Below are 18420 nucleotides of genomic sequence, written 5' to 3'. Positions count from 1 at the left end.
TACGGAGACTGCAGCAAAGAGGAGTGCGGCGGCTGGGACCTTGAAGTGCTTTATCCTGGATGATGGGGCGCCCTTGGATGACCAGAGCGAGATGGAGGAGGGGGAAGATCGTGGTGGCAGGATCAGGTGAGATATTTCATGGGTTAGTTAGTGAAATGTAGTGTAGTGTAGTTGATGGCAGCAGGTGTTAGTGAATTGTAGTGTAGTTGGTGGTGACAACAGAGGTTAGTAAAGTGTAGTGTGGGGTAGCAGGGGCTAGTGTAGCTAGACAGTGTAGCTTAGGAGGTAAAGGTTCATAAGACACCCCTGCACCATAGACACACCTAGGGTTTTTTTTTTCCTGACTTTTGCCCTCTAAACCTAGGTGTTTCTTACATGCCGGAGAGTCTTATACTCTACGCTGCTTGGATTCCTTTAACTCCTTTAACTCCTCCAGCTGAGACACTTCAGGTCATACCATCATGTTGTTAAAAAAGGATTTTCAGCTAGAGCTTCTTTTTTCACACAAAGGTAATATTTAGGCACTTGGCTAAATAAATACACAATAACAAAAATAACTTACTTTAATAAATCAGACTATTGTAAATTTATAACAGAAGTAATATTTATGAGTCATAAATTCTGCCTGTCCCTTCCTCCTTATGTTGCTCTCACTGCCCGTCACCATTTCTAGCCATGGCATACCAGTGACAGTGTTAGTGCGCACAAGTCTTTAATCAGTTTAGTTTAATGCTGGGAACACAGAATGCAATTTCCTGTCCGATCGGAGGAAATCGGGCGATTATTTCCAACATGTCTGATATGTTTCCGATCGAGAAAGGGATCAATTTTCCAAAGTTATCATCATAAAATGAATTCCTTTATAAATTGGTAGCAGTTTGGACACCTGTCGATCGGACGGGAAATTGCATCGTGTGCTCCCAGCATTACTATTCCAGTTAAAGTGATAAACTTGTATCTCAAGGCCTAATGTGTGGAGAGTATTTATGCTTGTTACCCATAGAAACCATATTCATTAGCCAGCCAAAAACTTGTAAGCTGACACCTGTACACAGGATAAACATTCACATGGAAGTAACAGTCAGGCCCCTTTTACACTCATCGCATGACATTGTGGTACTCTCTCTCGCCGCAAAACGTCACAGTGGCCATTAAAGTCTATGAGGCATGCCACTGTTTACAGTGCGACGGAAGTACTCCGGGCTCCGCAGATGTACCGCAGAAGCTGCAGTGCATTACCCTGCGAATCCCAGAAATGCACCGGAAGTTGCATGCTTTTTTTTCTCCTCGCAGTGCAGTTATAATGTGTAGTGCGATTGTTTCACATCGCAGCGATAACGCAGTAATGTAAGAAAGCACTCTTATCCTCCCACACCATAAGTAAGGGAAAATTACAGAAAAGCAAAATAAACTTTCTGTATTCAAAGCATGAATTATAAAAACCAACAGCCACAAAAAAAAAGAAAAAAGCAAATCCTAATAATCCCCAACTACACCTATATCTAGGTTTGTGACACAGGTTTCTTAAAACCAGCAAATACCACACACAAATGACACAAACAGTAGGTATATACTGCTGATACTAAAGATCCCCATTACATAGAATTTTGAAAAATTAAGAAAACAGCTAGGTAGATGTAGTGACAGCAGATGGACACACACAAGTGACGTCACAGCGCAAAAGAAACAAGCCACAGACAGCAGCAAAAATTGCCATTACTTGTGTGGAGAAGAGGATCAGCTATACGCAGCAGCAGCCGGTATTCTGGGCTGGTTACAGGCGGGTCACCCGGGAGGTGAGCTCCATCATCAGCACAGGCTATAGAGGAGGGGAATGGCGGCACCGGGAGCACAGGAGGAATGAAGGAGCAGACGAGGGAAGAGTGAAGGAGGCAGCACAGGGGAGGAAGGGGACAGTGACAACTTCAGGCAGCTGCTCTTTTTTCCGCTTCCGGAGCATTCCGGTTGGACGATGGGGTCAGAGAAGCGCTGGCTAGAATATGACGTCATGTGTGACGGCCCCTGCTGGCCAAGAGGTGCCAGTGACGTGTTCCTGCCTGCTGGTACATAGCGATCTCCTGGCTGCTGTATGCTGGGTTATGTGTGACTTGCTCGCTGTCTGCTGCTTCCCTGACTAGCCTGGCTCCATGCATGGATTACAGGCCACAGCTGGAAGCAAGCACTACGCGGACTAACATCCACCCGAATCTAAGCGTTTTACTCCAAGACAAGATAATATATTTAACATTTTGACTAGTTTAGAAATCAGTGACCAACTGGGTTGTACTTTCATAACATGCCACATTTAATACACAGCAATATTACTGTAGTAGACAGTGACTTCTCTCTAACCCTGGCCCCACAAATGTGTGTGTTTTCCTTTTGTGCAAACTTTGTGGTTGCTGCACATCTGATGCAAGTCAGTGGCATTGGGCTCTATTCTCAAAGCCTTCCCGCATGCGGTAAAGCACATGCGGGAAGTTTGCGACCAAAATACCGTCAAGTAGAAATTCTCAAAATGTTCCGCATGTTTTTTCCGCATGCGGAAAAAGTGCGGGATTCATGCGGAAAAATTTCCGCAAAAGTCTGTATTTTCCGCAATAAAAAATCAATTCTCAAAAATGTTCAGGCGCATCATTTCGTCGTTATTTACCGATTTTTTTTATCACCTACAAATAGTAGGTGATATATTCTGCATCCCATTGACTTTAATGAAGTGTGGAGGCTTAAAGGGATAATAGGGGGGTCGGGAGAAAATGAGTTGAACTTACCCGGGGCTTCTAATGGTCCTCCGCAGACATCCTGTGCCCGCGCAGCCACTCACCGATGCTCTGGCCCTGCCTCCGGTTCACCTCTGGAATTTCAGACTTTAAAGAGACTCCGTAACAAAAATTGCATCCTGTTTTTTATCATCCTACAAGTTCAAAAAGCTATTCTAATGTGTTCTGGCTTACTGCAGCACTTTATACTATCACTGTCTCTGTAATAAATCAATGTATCTTTCCCCTGTCAGACTTGTCGGCCTGTGTCTGGAAGGCTGCCAAGTTCTTCAGTGTTGTGGTTCTGTGATGAATCGCCCCTCTCTGCACACTGCCTGTGTGTTATTTAGATTATGGCAGATTCTCTCTTCTCTCTTATCTTTTACAAGCTGGATAAATCGTCCTCTGAGCTGGCTGGGCTTTCACATACTGAAGAATTACAGACAAGGGCAAAGCTGTTTGCAGGAAGAAACAAGCAGCCTGAAACTTCAGTGCATGAGAACAGGGGGAAAGAAACACACAAATGATCTCTTGAGATTCAAAAGGAAGGCTGTATACAGCCTGCTTGTGTATGGATGTATTTTCTATGTGTGGACATACTGTACATCAACCTACTTCCTGTTTTGGTGGCCATTTTGTTTGTTTATAAACAAACTTTTTAAAACTGTTTTTAACCATTTTTAATGCGGCGAGGAGCGGCAAAATTGTGTCAGAGGGTAATAGAAGATGTCCCCTAACGCACTGGTATGTTTACTTTTGTACGATTTTTAACAATACAGATTCTCTTTAAAGTTGGAAAACCACTGCGCCTGCGTTGCCGTGTCCTCACTCCCGCTGATGTCACCAAAAGCATACTGCGCAGGCCCAGTATGGTCTGTGTCTGCGCGCAGTACGCTCCTGGTGACATCAACGGGATTGAGGACATGGCAACGCAGGTGCAGTGGTTTTCCGACTTTAAAGTCTGAAATTCCAGAAGTGAACCGGAGGCGGGGCCAGAGCATCGGTGAGTGGCTGCGTGGGCACAAGATGTCTGCGGGGGACCATTAAAAGCCTCGGGTAAGTTCAACTCATTTTCCCCCGACCCCCTACAGTATCCCTTTAAGGGCTGTGCTTGCTGGACTTTAAGTTTTTTTTTTAAAACACTTTTTCATGCGACCTTTTTACCGCATGATTCCCGCATGAATAATGGCTGTTTCCGCATCTTTTTTCCCGCATGCGGAAAATATTAGTGAATGTGGAAAAAATGCGGAGTTTACCGCTGGCGGAAATATATCGGTAAAATTTTGCGGTGTTTTTGCCTGTTAGTGAATAGAGCCCATTGTGTTGTTGAGCAAATTTTTGCATTACATTTTTCTGCAGAAAAAAAAACAGCCTAAGGGTCTCTTTTTTAATAGAAGCGACTGTAACAGAATAGCAAATTGCTTGTGAATCCCAAACATATTTATTATAAAATAGAGAGTCAAGAATGACACTTTAAATTACTGCGATTTCGTTTTTGTAGAAATGAAACGTATCTTTGCAGGATTCTGATCGCAGTTACGCTTGTGCTAGCCCTTCTGATTTTTGAATCACAAGTGAAAATTCTTTCAAAAAGCACAGCTGCATCACATGCATTTGCGTTTTGCAATAGTGTAAAATGCATGCAAAATCGCATATAGTGTAAGCCTATGGGCCACACAAAGACCGCTTTGCTGTGTGATTGGCAATGTAATTTTATGTGCATTGTAAAATTGCACAGCAAGTTCCCAGCAAAAGCATAAACTACTTGGGCTCCCAGTTGGGATTCACCATCCCATTTGGGCTCACACCCTCTAGCAGCCTTTTCTAAGCGCTAGTGATTTGAAAAGCTCTTGCTAATGCAATGCTATGGGTGATTTTTATAAAATCACATTGCTCAAGTGGGATCATTCCCATAGCATTACATTAGGAAGAGCTTTTCAAATTACAAGAGCTTAGATATGGCTTAGTGATGTACTGCTAGTGGGTTCCAGGCCAGATTGAAACAAACCGATAGAAATGTCCCCGGTGGCGGTGATAGAGAAGGGAAGGTGACAGAAGAATAGAAGAAAGTGCAAGAATCTGTTCCCAGCATTTTCTGCACTGTCCATAAAAGTTGAGCAGGTCTTGAGTTTACGTCCTGCTACATAAACAATGGATGCATTTAAGCAGTGCACACCAAAAACAACTAGCGGTTTTGAAAGCGATTCTAGGCATGTTTAGAGCAATTGTCTAAACATGCCTATCGTTATTTGGAGCGTTTTTATGTAGCAGATTTTATATTTTGTCACAGTAAAGCTTTAACTGAACAGCTTCTGTAACAAAAACGCTTGGAAAACCTCTCTGATCTAGCATTTTTCAGAGCGTTTTTCCACTTTCCTATACTTAACATTGAGGCAGAAGAAACGCCTCAAAAATCTGCAAAAAATTCTGCAGGACCCGAGTTAGCGCTTCGGGGAAAACCGAACCGCTCTGGTGTGCACCATCCCATTCACATTCATCAGCCAAGCGTTTTTTCAGCCCAAAACGAGCCCTCAGAACCGCTCTTGATGTGCACCAGCCCAAAGACAGACAAGTCTGAATGGCTCCTATTGATAACTGTGGATCCTTCGATATGCTCAATTATCCATTGTTCTCTGTTGTGGAAAATTGTACTTTTTTTGTCTGTAGTCTGAACCGAGCCTTATTGTGTGCATATATGCACATTAATTCTGCAGTTTACACAATATTTGCTGCATTGACGCAAAACTGTGACAAGGAAGGGGTTAAAAACTGGATACTTAAAGGTGGCCACTAATGATCCAATCTTTTTCATCCAGTTTTACCAAATCTATGTAGTATAAAGGTACAATGAGTGAATACATTGAATGGATAATTTAGGCAGTTCCCTTATATTACATAGAAATGGTAAGATTGGATGAAAAAGATTGGATCATTAGTGGCCACCTTCACTTACCTCAGTAGTGGGAAGCCTCTGGATTGTACAAAGGCTTCTAATTTTCTAACCAAAACGTTGCTTCCCAGGATCCTTTCCTTCGAATGGCTGTGTTCCAAGTATACTCTTTTTCATAATGGGCATGCACACATAAGCTCTGCGCAGGCTCGGTAGAATGAAGCGCTCATGCAGGTCCGTTCTACTGGGCATGCTTGGACCTTACTCACACATGCCCAGTGCAGAGAAGCTCATACACAGCGAGCGCACAGCCACAAGAAGCACATTCGACAAGCCCTTATCAAATATGCTTAGAGGGACCCTGTGCTGGAATGGTGGGATGTAAGAGATCAGGGGAAAAAAAATATATATATATATATATATATATATATATATATATATATATATATATATATACTATATATATATATCTCTTTACTGCGGAATCTATTTTTTTTAATCAAATTTAATTTCAGGTACACTTTAAGGCGCACACACGCTACACTAAACTCTGCCATTTGTTTTTTAGATGTCTTAAAGAAATACTGTTTTATTTCTTGGACTGTTTGCTTTAATAATGTTTTGTTTTTAGGTAGCCTGGTACAGTCTGAACTTGTCAGGTTTTTATTGCTGTCTGTGTCCCCATTGGTGAGGTTTCCCTTCACTTTTTGGCACTTGTGCATAAAGCATTCCTGCCCCAGTAGATTCAAGGCGTGTGTCTGAGAATGCCACAGGTTCAAAAGAAGCGCTTCCCCCAAAATCTCCCATGGTGGTGCGGCACCTTTAAGCAGCATGAGCTCTACTCGCCCGTACCGCATGATTTGATAAGACGACTAGAGAAAGAAGCCCTGTTCCTCCATACGGGTTGTAGGAGGAGAGCATGCAAGCAGCTGGGAGGGGAAAGCCTGTGCAACCTTATGGTCTTGTAAGTTATTTTCATTATCTGACAGCCACTAGAATCTATAAATCACTGGCTGTGTGTCACTACAATCTACAAGGCACTACCTGCCTGACAGTGAAATCAAACTATCATTTCTGCCTGCCACTAGTATTTTTTGGACTATAAGGTGCTCCAGACCATAAGACCTTTTTCCCCAATTTTTGTCCTCTAAACCTAGGTGTGGTTTAGAGGACAAAAATCAGGGGAAAAAAATATACTAAACCTAGTGCGTCCATGGAGCAGGAGCATCTTATGGACCTTTGCCCCCCAGCTGTCTCTAAGTTACTCAAACTAAGCTACACTGCCCAGTAGGCCTGAACGATTTTAGGAAAAAATTGAATTGATCGATCTCTGTCCCAAATCACAATTTCGATTCGATTCACAATTTCCTTCAAATTAAGCTTTGTTGCCCATCTGTGCCTCTCTGTCCCGTCTCTCTTTGTGCACCCTGTGTGTCTTTGTGCCCCCTTTGACTCTCCCTGTGCCCCCACTGGGTCTCTTTCGTGCCCCTTTTGTGTCTCTCTGTGCCCCTTCTGGGTCTTTCTCTGTGCCCCATCTGGTCTCTCTCTGTGCCCCCTTTGTGTCCCGTTTGTCTCTCTGTGCCCCTTTTGTGTCTCTTGGTGCCCTTTTTGTCTCTCTATGCCTGCTTTGTCTCCCCAAGCTGCAGCAGTGCTGGACATACCTTCCAGCACGAGTCCAGCAATGCCCGTCTATCCACTTCGCCTCCTGCAGGCTCTAATGGATGGCATACTTCCTGTATGTCATGTGACATACAGGAACTAGGAAGTATGCTGTGAACAAGAGCCGCAGACGGCGATAGAGGACTGATAGCATTGGACTCGTGTGGAATGTATGACCAACACTGCTGACACTACGGGCCGCACACGCTGGGACTTGGTGGAAGTTTAAAGCCGTGTCTTCAAACTTCCCGCATGGGGAAATTACGTCATCGCGATAATCACCACTTCGATGATTCCAAAATTGTGATCTTGGTGATCATGATTTCGGTTTAAATTCAATTTATCTTTCAGGCCTACTGCCAAGCTACTTACTAAATCCTGCTTCCCCCGCCAGTTGCACTGTACTACACTAACCCTTGCTGCCCCAACAGCTAAGCTGCACTGCGCTGCATCACACTACACTACACTACCCATGCTGCTCCACCAGCTAATCTACAACACAATGATTTTCCTATGTCAGTGATGGCTAACCTTGACACTCCAGCTGTGACAAAACTACAAATCCCATCATGCCTCTGCCTCCCCAAGTTATGCTTAGAGTTGTCAGAGTATTGCAATGCCTCATGGGACTTGTAGTTCCACCACAGCTGGAGTGCCAAGGTTAGCCATCCACTGTCCTATGTCATGTGATTGCGGTGTGGTGCATTGCAGCCGGTTCAGTCGGGATACTGCGCTGTGTGCAATGTGTTCACAAGGTAATATATGTGTTTACAGTGGTGGTAAGCATACTTTCAATGGTACTGTATGCATCGCAGCTGTAACATATGATGTGACTTTACGGCAGCATTGGGCAACCTGCATAGTGTGGAAGGAGACTTATGCAGGTTAAACTGACACTCCCTTCTGCTTTCAGTAGGTCTTACCAGCCCCAAGTAGTCTAATGGGGGCTCATCTGATTAAATAAAATAGTCACGGGGAACCACTAATGAGGAAGTACGGAGCCCACCAGGAAATACAAGGATCAGAGTGTGTATACAGTAGCAGCAGGCAGCCTCAGTGTATAGCAGCAGCTGGAGACAGAGGAGGAGTGCGTGTACAGCGGTAAGACCGGAGAGAAGGGGAAAGGAGCGCAGCAGCTGGATCAGGTGACAACTTACATGAAGTGGTAGTGTAGCTTAGCTGGTGGCACAGCAGGATTTAGTGTAAAGTGAAGTGTAGTGTAGCTTAGCTGCTGGGGCATGATATTGTCCATTGTGACACAACGCAAAGGAGCCTAAATGTTTCATAGCACATTCAATCAGTGATTGAATCTGCTGGGAATCAATTTCCAAAATGGTTTCTTAAAGTTAATCTGAACCCTGGACCCTTTATTTTACCTTTTAGGTGTTATCTAAAATGAAAACACTCTAGCCTGTACCAAAATGTTTATCAGGGAAGCATTATTTTCTGCTAGGCAAAAAATTGCATTGCTGTGGTTACCTGCCAATCCCCTTTTGCTAGCCTGCTGGACAAAACGCCTGGGCAAGAGTTTGGTTTGGTAATTAACCTCCCTGGCGGTCTATCAAAACCGCCAGGGGGCAGCGCAGCACTTTAATTTTTTTAGCCTAGCGCTAGCTGCATGATAGCCGCTATGCAGCGGCATCCCCCCTCCCCTTCTGATCGCCTCCGGCGATCAGAGCAAACAGGAGATCCCATTCAGAACGGGATTTCCTGTTTGGCTTCCCCCGTCGCCATGGCGATGATCGGGATGACGTCATCCACGTCATGGCGCACGGGCGAGTCCCGATCCACCCCTTAGCACCGCCTGGTGGTGATTGGCTAGGCTGCACAAGGGGTCTGGAGGGGGGGGGGGTGGCACTGCGGGTAGCGGCGAATCGGCGGCGATCGGTTTGTACACGCAGCTATCAAAGTTCTAGCTGCGTGTACCAGGAAAAAAAATTATGCAAATCAGCACACTAGGGCCTGAGAAATCCTCCGCGGCGGCTTACCGCCAGGGAGGTTAACCACTTCCCGACCGCCTAACGCACAGGGGCGGCCGGGAAGTGGAGCCCACAAGGACCAGCTCACCCACAGAGGCGGCGGTCTTTGTAGGAGCATGGGCGGAGCGATCGCGTCATCCGTGACGCGATCCTCCGCCGGCGCCTGACTCCGTTCACCCGCCGCAACATCCTGCCGGCCATACGGAAGCGCCGGCGGGATGTTAACCCGACAATCGCCGCATACAAAGTGTATAATACACCAGGGCAGACTGCAGCCACACTATGTCGCACCCAAGCACACTGATCTCCCCCCCCCCCTGCCCCCTGATCGCCCACAGCACCCCTCAGACCCCCCCCCTGCCCACCCCCCAGACCCCTGTTTACACCCAATCATCCCCCTAATCACCCATCAATCACTCCCTGTCACTATCTGTCAACGCTATTTTTTTTTAACTGCCCCCTGGGGACTCCTGATCACCCCCCCCACCCCTTAGATTCTCCCCGGACCCCCCCCCCCCCTGTGTACTGTATACCTCTCTATCCCCCTGATCACCTGTCAATCACCCATCAATCACCCCGTCACTGCCACCCATCAATCAGCCCCTAACCTGCCCCTTGCGGGCAATCTGATCACCCACCCACACCAATAGATCGCCCGCAGATTCGTCGTCAGATCACCTCCCAAGTGCAGTGTTTACATCTGTTCTCTACCCTAAACACCCACTAATTACCCATCAATCACCCCCTATCACTGTTACCCATCAGATCAGACCCTAATCTGCCCCTTGTCGGCACCCAATCACCCGCCTACATGCTCAGATTGCCCTCAGACCCCCCCCCCCCTTATCAATTTGCCAGTGCATTAGTTACATCTGTTCTTCCCTGTAATAACCCACTGATCACCTGTCAATCACCCATCAATCACCCCCTGTCACTGCCACCCATCAATCACCCCGTCACTGCCACCCATCAATCACCCCCTGGCACTGCCACCCATCAATCAGCCCCTAACCTGCCCCTTGTGGGCAATCTAATCACCCACACCAATAGATCGCCCGCAGATCCAACGACCGATCACCTCCCAAGTGCAGTGTTTACATCTGTTCTCTACCCTAAACACCCACTTATTACCCATCAATCACCCCCTATCACCACCTGTCACTGTTACCCATCAGATCTGCCCCTTGCGGGCACCCAATCACCCGCCTACACGCTCAGATTGCCCTCAGACCCCCCCTTATCAATTCGCCAGTGCATTAGTTACATCTGTTCTTCCCTGTAATAACCCACTGATCACCTGTCAATCACCCATCAATCACCCCCTGGCACTGCCACCCATCAATCAGCCCCTAACCTGCCCCTTGCGGGCAATCTGATCACCCACACACACCAATAGATCGCCCACAGATCCGACGTCAGATCACCTCCCAAGTGCAGTGTTTACATCTGTTCTCTCCTCCAAACACCCACTAATTACCCATCAATCACCCCCTGTCACTGCTATCCATCAGATTAGACCCCTATCTGCCCCTAGGGCACTCAATCACCCGCCCACACCCTCAGAACGCCCTCAAACCCCCTTCCGATCACCTCCCCAGTGCATTGATTGCATCTATTCTCCCCTCTAACCACCCCCTGAGACACCCATCAATCACCTCCTGTCACCCCCCTAGCACTCCTATCCATCAGATCAGGCCCAATACAACCTGTCATCTAAAAGGCCACCCTGCTTATGACCGGTTCCACAAAATTCGCCCCCTCATACACCACCTGTCATCAAAATTTGCAGATGCTTATACCCCTGAACAGTCATTTTGAGACATTTGGTTTCCAGACTACTCACGGTTTTGGGCCCGTAAAATGCCAGGGCAGTATAGGAACCCCACAAGTGACCCCATTTTAGAAAAAAGACACCCCAATGTATTCTGTTAGGTGTATGACGAGTTCATAGATTTTATTTTTTGTCAAAAGTTAGCGGAAATTGATTTTTATTCTTTTTTTTTCACAAAGTGTCATTTTTCACTAACTTGTGACAAAAAATAAAATCTTCTATGAACTCGCCATACACCTAACGGAATACCTTGGGGTGTCTTCTTTCTAAAATGGGGTCACTTGTGGGGTTCCTATACTGCCCTGGCATTTTAGGGGCCCTAAACCGTGAGGAGTAGTCTTGAAACCAAATGTCGCAAAATGACCTGTGAAATCCTAAAGGTACTCATTGGACTTTGGGCCCCTTAGCGTACTTAGGGTGTAAAAAAGTGTCACATGTGGTATCGCCGTACTCGGGAGTAGTAGTATAATGTGTTTTGGGGTGTATTTTTACACATACCCATGCTGAGTGGGAGAAAGACCTCTGTAAATGGACAATTGTGTGTAAAAAAAAATAAAAAAAATTGTTATTAACAGAGATATTTCTCCCACCCAGCATCGGTATGTGTAAAAATACACCCCAAAACACATACTACTTCTACTGAGTACAGCAATACCACATGTGTGGCACTTTTTTGCAGCCTAACTGCGCTAAGGGGCCTAAAGTCCAATGAGCACCTTTAGGCTTTACAGAGGTGCTTACAAATTAGCACCCCCCAAAATGCGAGGACAGTAAACATACCCCACAAATGACCCCATTTTGGAAAGTATACACTTCAAGGTATTCAGAGAGGGGCATGGTGAGTCCGTGGCAGATTTCATTTTTTTTTGTCGCAAGTTAGATGAAATGGAAACTTTTTTTTTTTGTCACAAAGTGTCATTTTCCGCTTGTGACAAAAATAATATCTTCTATGAACTCACTATGCCTCTCAGTGAATACTTTGGGATGTCTTCTTTCCAAAATGGGGTCATTTGGGGGGTATTTATACTATCCTGGAATTCTAGCCCCTCATGAAACATGACAGGGGGTCAGAAAAGTCATAGATGCCTGAAAATGGGAAAATTCACTTCTTGCACCATAGTTTGTAAACGCTATAACTTTTACCCAAACCAATAAATATACACTGAATGGGTTTTTTTTTTAATCAAAAACATGTTTGTCCACATTTTTCGCGCTGCATGTATACAGAAATTTTACTTTATTTGAAAAATTTCAGCACAGAAAGTTAAAAAAAATCATTTTTTTGCCAAAATTCATGTCTTTTTTGATGAATATAATAAAAAAGTAAAAATCGCAGCAGCAATCAAATAGCACCAAAAGAAAGCTTTATTAGTGACAAGAAAAGGAGCCAAAATTCATTTAGGTGGTAGGTTGCATGAGCGAGCAATAAACCGAGAAAGCTGCAGTGGTCTGAATGGAAAAAAAGTGCCTGGTCTTAAGGGGGGTAAAGCCCACGGTCCTCAAGTGGTTAAGAAATTGGTATATACACACAGAGGATTTAACATTTATGGAACAGTGGCTAACTATAGGGAAGTTGGAGGCCTTCTCCTCCCCCTTCTGCAGAGTAGCGCAGTGGAGTAGTTTAATATTTACCTGCTCCAAGACTGCTTTGGGTCTCCTCTGGTCTTTCTGACAGCCATGCACACTGTGCTGCATATTCAGGCTCCTGAGGTATGTCATGTGATCAGGAAACCAAGGTGTGCAGTAAGGCCTAGTGCACACCAGAGCGGTTCTGCTGCGGTTTGCGATCCGCTTGCGGGTGCGGATCCGCTAGGGTAATATATTTCAATGGGCTGGTGCACACCAGAGCGGGAGGCGTTTTGCAGAAAGGCATACTCCCGGGCTGCTGCAGATTTTGGATTGCGGATGCGTTTCTGCCTCAATGTTAAGTATAGTAAAAACGCAAACCGCTCTGAAAAACGGCACTTCAGAGCGGTTTGCCAGGCGTTGTTACAGTAGCTGCTCAGTAACAGCTTTACTGTAACAATACATGAAATCTACTACACCAAAAACGCTTCACAAAACCGCAAAATGCTAGCTGAAACGCTACAGAAAAAGAAGAAAAAGCGTTTCAAAATCTGCTAGCATTTTGCGGATCTGCTAGCGGTTTTTGGTGTGCACCAGGCCTTAGTCCCCATTCACACCTGAGCGGGAATCGCTCGATTCCCGCTCAGGGCAAACCGCTAGCGGTTTTGTAAAAACCAATAGACGTTGTAGCAAGTGGCAGCGTTCTCACTGCCACATGTGCGGTTAGCGTTAACCGCAAACGCTCTGCATGCAGCGGTTTGCCGGCGATTAGCGTTTAGCGATTGTGATTAGCGTGCAAAGCACACTAATCGCGATCACTCCAAAACCGCCGCAGTGTCCAGTGATTTTTCCGTGTTAATCGCGGGTAAATCACTCCTGCAAAACGCCGGCGGTAATCGATGGCGTTTTGCGATTATAGGTGTGAATGGGCCCTCAGAGACACAATGCATCGCTGGAGCAGGTAAATAATACACTGCTCTGCTGCACAACTCGGCTATGTGTGTAGATGGTGTTAGGGGGAGAGTGTGTGAGAGAGTGTGTGCGTGCGTGTTACCAGCCACATGGGAGTTGAGAGGTTTGGATACTTAGAGCGGACCCCATGCTAATTTTCCACAGAAGTGGGATCCCCGCAGGCCACTACCAGCCCGCATAGAAGGGGAATCCCCCCCACACACACAGTCCCCGGCCACAGTCGGGGGGAGTACGGGGATCAGGGGGAATGGGGGGGGGGGGGGGGGGGCAGAGGCACCTGCAAACCTGGCTCCCTAGACCTGGCTGCACATCTGTCTCCCTATATACCTGACAAACATCTGGCTCACTATATACCTAGTAAAACATCTAGCTAACTATACCTGGCTGCACATCTGGCTAATACATCTGGCTAACTACACCTGGGTCTTATACTCACCATTGGCGTGCTGATCCCTCATCGCATACCTCTGATAGCTTTCCCCAGTGCTTTCTTCCATGTCCCTTGGGGGATTTTGCTTCTCCCTCGGCGATCACATATCCCAGGTCGATCGGCGTTGATGGCACCAGGGTCACACAGCATCATCAACATCTCTCAGCAAACACTTTTTTTAAATTAAATTCAATACAATAACCTGTATTGAATTGAATAAAAAAATAAAATAAAAAGATTGCAAAAAAAAAAGTTGAAAATTATTGGAAATTAATGGAACCACTTTTTGCACGGAAATCCTGGGGAGATAGAACACCAGGGTGGTTAACACTGTTGTGATCCTATTTTTTCAGGATGCTTAACGTGTATAGTGTAAAAGTATCCCAAGGAGGGGGAAGACAAATGTAATAAAACACTTGGAAATAATGTATTCTCTTTCAATGATTTGAAACTAATTTAATAAATGCAATGGAAAGTCCAACCAATAATGGACACTTGTACAGTTAGAAACTTACTGTACATGATTAACATTAGAACTGTGTTAGGCTACTTTTCCATGGGCAGCAGAAATACTTATTCGTCGGGCAGTTCAGCCTACCAGTCCCAAGTGCCTTTCGGTTGCAATTGACAAGTGGGTGAATTCACTGCCTTCGGCTGCCCATGGAAAAGAAGAGCCATAAGAAGAACCAGGACAATGTTGGTTAAATCATTCTTTTATTTCTCAGACCACTCAAGACATTTAAACGAAGTGTATTAATTTCCCAAAACCTCCATCCTCCAAATGTATCCTCCATTTTCAAGTGAATGGGAACCGCATTTAACCCTCTGGGCGATACAATTATATCGCCCAGGAGGTGGCGCAGCACTATTTTTTAAATTTTTTTATTTTTTAAATCATGTAGCGAGCCCAGGGCTCGCTACACGATAGCCGCAGCGCAGCTTCGGCGATCAGAGTAAGCAGAAAATCCCGTTCAGAACGGGATTTCCTGCTGGGCTTCCCCGGTCGCCATGGCGACGGGGCGGGATGACGTCACCGACGTCATAGGGAGTTCCGATCCACCCCTCAGCGCTGCCTGGCACTGATTGGCCAGGCTGTGCAAGGGGTCGGGGAGGGGTGGGGCTGCGCGGCACGGTGGGTATTGGCAGGGGCGACGATCGGAAGTTACACGCAGCTAGCAAAGCCAGCACCTATTCAGCAGGAGACCTTAGGCAAGTCTCCCTAACACTGCTACTGCCTATAGAGCGCGTCCTAGTGGCTGCAGCTCTGGCGCTTTGAGTCCGCCAGGAGAAAAGCGCTATATGTGTTTGTCTTTGTCTTTTATAGAGCCTTCCGGCTCCTCTCCTGGTCCCGTCATTCCGGTGCTGGCTCACTCGGTAGCAGTATTTGACTAAATTAGTCAAATACTGCTTTACCTGGCCAAAGGAGGCGCCATAGTGCTCCTGAAGAAGGGCGGCCCTGTACTGCACCTGTGCAAGCACGCTCTCTTGCACGCTCACGCCTGTGCAGTATGGAGCCGCACGTCTTTGGGAGGACATGGCTCCCGAAGAATTCCAAATACCCTTTTTCGGCGGGAGATTGAAACGGGGTTTGGGGGAGCCAGCACAAGATAGAGAGCACCGAGAGAGGAGACGGAAGGCTCTATACAACCCAGAGCCTTCCCTCTCCTTAGCTAAGTATTTGCTTCATTTTTTTTTTTAACCTGCCAGGCGTTCTGATAGGAACGTTTTTTGCATTTTTTTTTTAAATTTATCATGTAGCTAGCCTAGCGCTTGCTACATGATTTCCCCCCTCCCTGCCCTCCGATCGCCGCAATCACCCGTCCGGAAATCCTGTTCTGAACGGGATTTCCTGGAGGGCTTCCCCCGTCGCCATGGCGACGAACGTCGTGACGTCACAGGGAGTCCCGATCAACCCCTCAGCGCTGCCTGGCACTGATTGGCCAGGCAGTGCACGGGGTTTCAGGAGGGGGGGGGGGGCGCCTGTATCACGACGGGTAGTGGCGGATCAGCGGCGATCAGGTACAACATGCAGCAAGCAAAGTGCTTGCTGTGTATTTTAAATAAAAAAAATTTATTCAAAATCGGCCCAGCGGGGCCTGAGCGGTGACCTCCGGCGTCTCTGGACGAGCCTAGCTCGTCCAGAACACCAGGGAGGTAAATGCGGTTCCCAATCACTTTAAGGTCTTTAGCGTTTTTTGGTGTCAAAGGTTACTGTGTATATGTATTTTTAAATGCAAGGGGTTTAGATTGGCACTTATTTTGTACACTTCATTTAGAAACCTGCCCTTCCCACATGCAACTTTTCACACTATGTACGTCTGTCTGCGTTTAAATTCTTGCATTATTCCACAGTTGTTAATGATTGTCAATGTGAAAACGCAGACAATGTGCAATTTCATGTTCTAAGGTGTACATTTCTTTTTTCAACATGCTTAAATCGCATTCAAGTGTGAACCACCCCATTGACTAACCTTGGTTTTCAGTTGTAATACAATTTTAACAAGTGTGGTACTGGCCTAAAGCCCTTGCAGCCTGGCTTCAAACTGTAGCTATCTTCCCCCTTTTCCAGTCAAACTAGTTACAAGTAATGGGTTTTAATGGCAAAGTGTGTTGTTCCCGGAAGACTGGTTAAAGCATGTACAAGGTTTGCCTTTTAAATTTAAAGTGTAAAGAACCTGAAATTGCACACACTTCAAATTTTAGATGCATGAAGCATCTGTTACATGTTGGCTGCCGTGGGTCAGAGTCAGGAAGACACACACACACACACACACACACACACACACACACACACACACACACACACACACACACACACACACACACACACACACACACACACTTCAGCTTGTCTAAAATAACTTTTCAGCACTTTGCAATTGAAAAATTTCAAGAAAGTAGGTGAAAAAGTGCTGTCAACAGCATTTTCTAGGATGCATATTATAGTCTGGAGCATTTTATATGCCGAAAAATACAGTAGTTGAATAAATAGCCATAATTCTAAGCTTTTCATTGACCATTTTTAGTAACGGCACCAGTAAATTATGTTTTCCACCTGGCCACACCCCTCTAGCATACAATTTTATTACATCTAATTGTACCCATATACGGTACAATAAAAACGTTTGATTTTCCCATTTTTTTCAACCAAAACGATCGAATCAAATGAAAATTAAAAATAATCTTTTTTATCGATCAAGAAAAACAAACGATTATCCCGATTTTCAATTAAAATCCGATCAGACATGTTGGAAAAATCTATAGTCGATCTAACTGAATAATCAAACTAAATTATCTAATCGAAAAAAAAATTGTACCATGTATGGGCACCTTTAGTTAGGTGTCCCCATCTGGGAGATGAGCCTGGATGTCTTATTTTGCTAAAATCCGTGGGTGACTGTTTCATGCAGCAGGTTGCCGCCATCACCACCCTGCATTGGATCACTTTCACTTCTGTGACCTTTGGGGTCACAACGCTAGAAGGAGAGAGAGATTCTCTTTCAGCATGCAGTGGGGGGGGGGGGGGGGAACCAATCATGGACAGCCCTGGAAAGCCTGCAAGAACACCCCCAGTGGGCATTTTGAGCAGGGAATCCCTCTCCCATTACCCTCGGAAATAGCGACAAATATTGTCGATCATTTCGGGGAGCTATACAGCAGCAGTGGGGAGGCAGAAAGCGGCGTCTGGGGGACACAGACGCATGTCATGAGGCAGAGAACATGCCTCTGTGTCCCATCTACTTTTTGGTACTTTTTCAATTGCAGAGTGCAGAAAAGTTATTTTAAACAAAAGACAAAAAATTATCTACTGGAAGAAAAAATAACACTTTAGGACAGTGATGGCTAACCTTGGCACTCCAGCTGTGGTGGAACTACAAGTCCCATGAGGCATTGAAATACTCTGACAGCTCTAAGCTTAAAGAGAAACTCCAACCTAGAGTTGAACTTTATCCCAATCAGTAGCTGATACCCCCTTTTACATGAGAAATATGATTTTCACAAACAGACCATCAGGGGGCGTTGTATGACTGATTTTGTGCTGAAACCCCTCCCACAAGAAGCTCTGAGTACCGCGGTACTCTGGGCAAACTGCCACAATGTAACAATGTTCACAGACAGGAATTAGCTGTTTACAGCTGTCTCTAACAGCCAAAACAGCTAGAAACAGCTACATAACCTGCCCACAGTAAAAATGTCACCATGTAATAAATGTCAGAATGTAAATCGGGGAGAGGAAAGATTTTACAATGAGCAAACACTGACTAAATCATTTATACATAATCATGGTAAAAATGAAGCACTTTTTTTACTACATTATTTTCACTGGAGTTCCT

General features: G+C 45.6%; 1 protein-coding gene and 1 long non-coding RNA gene across 2 annotated transcripts in view; one reads left to right on the top strand and one right to left on the bottom strand.

The window, feature by feature from the left end:
* Positions 1-2016, bottom strand: part of BRPF3 (bromodomain and PHD finger containing 3) — a 79607-nt gene extending 77591 nt beyond the window's left edge. The window contains exon 1 of the mRNA XM_068269443.1: positions 1721-2016. The gene's annotated coding sequence lies outside the window, so the exon portion shown is untranslated. The remainder of the gene's footprint in view (positions 1-1720) is intronic.
* Positions 1713-18420, top strand: part of LOC137546696 (uncharacterized) — a 64257-nt gene continuing 47549 nt past the window's right edge. The window contains exon 1 of the long non-coding RNA XR_011026321.1: positions 1713-1796. This is a non-coding gene — a long non-coding RNA (uncharacterized lncRNA). The remainder of the gene's footprint in view (positions 1797-18420) is intronic.

Source organism: Hyperolius riggenbachi, chromosome 2, assembly GCF_040937935.1.
Source record: "Hyperolius riggenbachi isolate aHypRig1 chromosome 2, aHypRig1.pri, whole genome shotgun sequence".
NCBI lineage: Eukaryota > Metazoa > Chordata > Amphibia > Anura > Hyperoliidae > Hyperolius > Hyperolius riggenbachi.
Note: the sequence above shows the minus strand (reverse complement) of the source record. Positions and strands in the feature narration are given on the sequence as shown.